Source organism: Juglans regia, unplaced genomic scaffold (genome assembly GCF_001411555.2).
Source record: "Juglans regia cultivar Chandler unplaced genomic scaffold, Walnut 2.0 Scaffold_868, whole genome shotgun sequence".
NCBI lineage: Eukaryota > Viridiplantae > Streptophyta > Magnoliopsida > Fagales > Juglandaceae > Juglans > Juglans regia.
Window position 1 is genome coordinate 1 of NW_023363648.1, and position 3,485 is coordinate 3,485.

The following is a 3,485-nucleotide window of genomic DNA, read 5'->3' on the forward strand; positions in this document are numbered from 1 at the left end:
GTAGTAGTAGGATGGGTCACCTCCTGGGAAGTCCTCGTGTTCCACCCCTCGTTTTTGTTTTTTCCGCCTTATGAGAGGAATTGACAAGAAGGACCACTCGGAAGTGGATTTTTCGAAAAATCGCGCCCTGCCCATCGCGTAGCCAAGGGTTTCGATCAGATCGCCGGTTCGCATTGGGATCGAAAATACGCATGTTGGTCGCCCTAGGATTATATGAATTTTAAATAATTTGTTTGATGGGTGCGATCATACCAGCACTAATGCACCGGATCCCATCAGAACTCTACAGTCAAGCTTGCCTGGGTGAGAGTAGTACTCGGATGGGGGACCTCCTCGGATGTCGTCGTGTTGCACCCCTCGTTTTTATTTTTTCCGCCTTGCGAGAGGAATTTACAAGAAGGACAACTTGGGAGTGGATTTTTAGGAAAATCGCGCCCTGCCCATCGTGTAGCCAAGGGTTTCGATCAGATCGCCGGTTCGCATTGGGATCGGAAATATGCTAGTAGGTCGCCCTAGGATTATATGAATTTGAAATAATTACTTTGATGGGTGCGATCATACCAGCACTAATGCACTGGATCCCATTTGAACTCCGCATTTAACCGTGCTTGGGCGAGAGTAGTAGTAGGATGTGTGACCTCCTGGGAAGTCCTCGTGTTGCACCCCTCGTTTTTGTTTTCTCCGCTTTGCGAGAGGAATTGACAAGAAGGACAACTCGGGAGTGGATTTTTAGGAAAATCGCGCCCTGCCGATCGTGTAGATATGGGTTTCGATCAGATCACCGGTTCGCATTTGGATCGAAAAGACGCTAGTGCGTCGCACTAGGATTATATGAATTTTAAATAATTACTTTGACGGGTGCGATCATACCAGCAGTAATGCACCGGATCCCATTTGAACTCCGCATTTTTCCGTGCTTGGGAGAGAGTAGTACTAGGATGGGTGACCTCCTGCGAAGTCCTCGTGTTGCACCCCTCGTTTTTGTTTTTTCCGCCTTGCGAGAGGAATTGACAGTAAGGACCACTCGGGAGTGGATTTTTAGGAAAATCGCGCCCTGCCCATCGTGTAGCCAAGGGTTTCGATCAGCTCGCCGGTTCGCATTGGGATCGGAAATACGCTAGTAGGTCGCCCTAAGATTATATGAATTTGAAATAATTAGTTTGATGGGTGCGATCATACCAGCACTAATGCACCGGATCCCATCAGAACTCCGCATTCAAGCTTGCTTGGGCGAGAGTAGTACTAGGATGGGTGACCTCCTGGGAAGACCTCATGTTGCACCCCTCGTTTTTGTTTTTTCCGCCATACGAGGCGAATTTACAAGAAGGACAACTTGGGAGTGGATTTTTAGGAAAATCGCGCCCTGCCCAGCGCGTAGCCAAGGGTTTTCGATCAGATCGCCGGTTCGCATTGGGATCGGAAATACGCTAGTAGGTCGCCTAGAATTATATGAATTTTAAATAATTGGTTTGATGGTTGCGATCATACCAGCACTAATGCAGCGGATCCCATCAGAACTCCGCAGCTAAGCGTGCTTGGGCGAGAGTAGTACTAGGATGGGTGACCTGCTGGGAAGTCCTCGTGTTGCACCCCTCGTTTTTGTTTTTTCCACCTTGTGAGATGAATTGACAAGAAGGACCACTCGGGAGTGGATTTTTAGGAAAATCGAGCCATGCCCATCGCGTACCTATGGCTTTCGATCAGATCGCCGGTTCGCATTTGCATGGGAAAGACGCTAGTACGTCGCACTAGGATTATAAGAATTTTAAATAATTAGTTTGATGGGTGCGATCATCCCAGCACTAATGCACCGGATCCCATTAGAATTCTGCAGTTAACCGTGCTTGGGCGAGAGTAGTACTAGGATGGGTGACCTCTTGGGAAGTCCTCGTGGTGCACCCCTCGTTTTTGTTTTTTCCGCCTTGCGAGAGGAATTTACAAGAAGGACAACGGGTGTGGAGATTTTAGGAAAAATGTGCCCATCCATAGCAAGGAGGTTTCAATCGAGATCACGGTTATTCCGGATGAGCTCAGCTATTAAAGGTCGCACTAGGATTATATGAATTTTAAATAATTGGTTTGATGGGTGCGATCATACCAGCACAAATGCACCGGAACCCATCAGAACTCCGCAGTTAAGCGTACTTGGGCGAGAGTAGTACTAGGATGGGTCTCCTCCTGGGAAGTCCTCGTGTTGCACCCCTCGTTTTTGTTTTTTCCGCCTTGTGAGAGTAATTGACAAGAAGGACAACTCGGGAGTGTATTTTTAGGAAAATCGCGCCCTGCCCATCGCGTAGCTATGGGTTTCGATCAGATCGCCGGTTCGCATTTGGATCGGAAAGACGCTAGTACGTCGCACTAGGATTATATGAATTTTAAATAATTAGTTTGACGGGTGCGATCATACCAGCAGTAATGCACCGGATCCCATTTCAACTCCGCATTTAATCGTGCTTGGGCGAGAGTAGTACTAGGATGGGTGACCTCCTGGGAAGTCCTCGTGTTGCACCCCTCGTTTTTGTATTTTCCGCCTTGCGAGAGGAATTGACAATAAGGACCACTCGGGAGTGGATTTTTGGGAAAATCGCGCCATGCTGATCGCGTAGCTATGGGTTTCGATCAGATCGCCGGTTCGCATTGGGATCGGAAATACGCTAGTAGGTCGCCCTAGGATTATATGAATTTTAAATAATTGGTTTGATGGGTGCGATCATACCAGCACAAATGCACCGAAACCCATCAGAACTCCGCAGTTAAGCGTGCTTGGGCGAGAGTAGTACTAGGATGGGTCACCTCCTGGGAAGTCCTCGTGTTGCACCCCTCGTTTTTGTATTTTCCGCCTTGCGAGAGGCATTGACAATAAGGACAACTAGGGAGTGGATTCTTAGGAAAATCGCGCCCAGCCCATCGCGTAGCTATTGGTTTCGATCAGATCGCCGGTTCGCATATGGATCGGAAAGACGCTAGTACGTCACACTTGGATTATATGAATTTTAAATAATTAGTTTGACGGGTGCGATCATACCAGCACTAATGCACTGGATCCCATTTGAACTCCGCATTTTACCGTGCTTGGGCGAGAGTAGTACTAGGATGGGTGACCTCCTGGGAAGTCCTCGTGTTGCACCCCTCGTTTTTGTTTTTTCCACCTTGTGAGATGAATTGACAAGAAGGACCACTCGGGAGTGGATTTTTAGGAAAATCGAGCCATGCCCATCGCGTACCTATGGCTTTCGATCAGATCGCCGGTTCGCAATTGCATGGGAAAGACGCTATTACGTCGCCCTAGGATTATAAGAATTTTGAATAATTAGTTTGATGGGTGCGATCATACCAGCACTAATGCACCGGATCCCATTAGAATTCCGCAGTTAACCGTGCTTGGGCGAGAGTAGTACTAGGATGGGTGACCTCCTGGGAAGTCCTCGTGTTGCACCCCTCGTTTTTGTTTTTTCCGCCTTGCAAGAGGAATTGACAAGAAGGAC

General features: G+C 48.1%; 9 non-coding genes and 2 pseudogenes across 9 annotated transcripts; all 11 read left to right on the forward strand.

Moving 5' to 3' along the window:
• Positions 1-238: 238 nt before the first annotated feature.
• LOC118347429 lies at positions 239-357 on the forward strand (annotated as a pseudogene).
• Positions 358-547: 190 nt separating this feature from the next.
• Positions 548-666, forward strand: LOC118347426. Its single transcript, XR_004800638.1, has one exon. It is a non-coding gene; the product is annotated as a 5S ribosomal RNA (ribosomal RNA).
• Positions 667-856: 190 nt separating this feature from the next.
• Positions 857-975, forward strand: LOC118347428 (annotated as a pseudogene).
• Positions 976-1,165: 190 nt separating this feature from the next.
• On the forward strand, positions 1,166-1,284 carry LOC118347433. The gene has a single exon (XR_004800643.1). It is a non-coding gene; the product is annotated as a 5S ribosomal RNA (ribosomal RNA).
• Positions 1,285-1,474: 190 nt separating this feature from the next.
• Positions 1,475-1,593, forward strand: LOC118347430. The gene has a single exon (XR_004800640.1). It is a non-coding gene; the product is annotated as a 5S ribosomal RNA (ribosomal RNA).
• Positions 1,594-1,783: 190 nt separating this feature from the next.
• Positions 1,784-1,902, forward strand: LOC118347425. Its single transcript, XR_004800637.1, has one exon. It is a non-coding gene; the product is annotated as a 5S ribosomal RNA (ribosomal RNA).
• A 182-nt stretch (positions 1,903-2,084) lies between these two features.
• LOC118347432 lies at positions 2,085-2,203 on the forward strand. Its single transcript, XR_004800642.1, has one exon. It is a non-coding gene; the product is annotated as a 5S ribosomal RNA (ribosomal RNA).
• A 190-nt stretch (positions 2,204-2,393) lies between these two features.
• Positions 2,394-2,512, forward strand: LOC118347427. The gene has a single exon (XR_004800639.1). It is a non-coding gene; the product is annotated as a 5S ribosomal RNA (ribosomal RNA).
• Positions 2,513-2,702: 190 nt separating this feature from the next.
• LOC118347431 lies at positions 2,703-2,821 on the forward strand. The gene has a single exon (XR_004800641.1). It is a non-coding gene; the product is annotated as a 5S ribosomal RNA (ribosomal RNA).
• A 190-nt stretch (positions 2,822-3,011) lies between these two features.
• On the forward strand, positions 3,012-3,130 carry LOC118347424. The gene has a single exon (XR_004800636.1). It is a non-coding gene; the product is annotated as a 5S ribosomal RNA (ribosomal RNA).
• A 190-nt stretch (positions 3,131-3,320) lies between these two features.
• Positions 3,321-3,439, forward strand: LOC118347423. Its single transcript, XR_004800635.1, has one exon. It is a non-coding gene; the product is annotated as a 5S ribosomal RNA (ribosomal RNA).
• Positions 3,440-3,485: the final 46 nt, after the last annotated feature.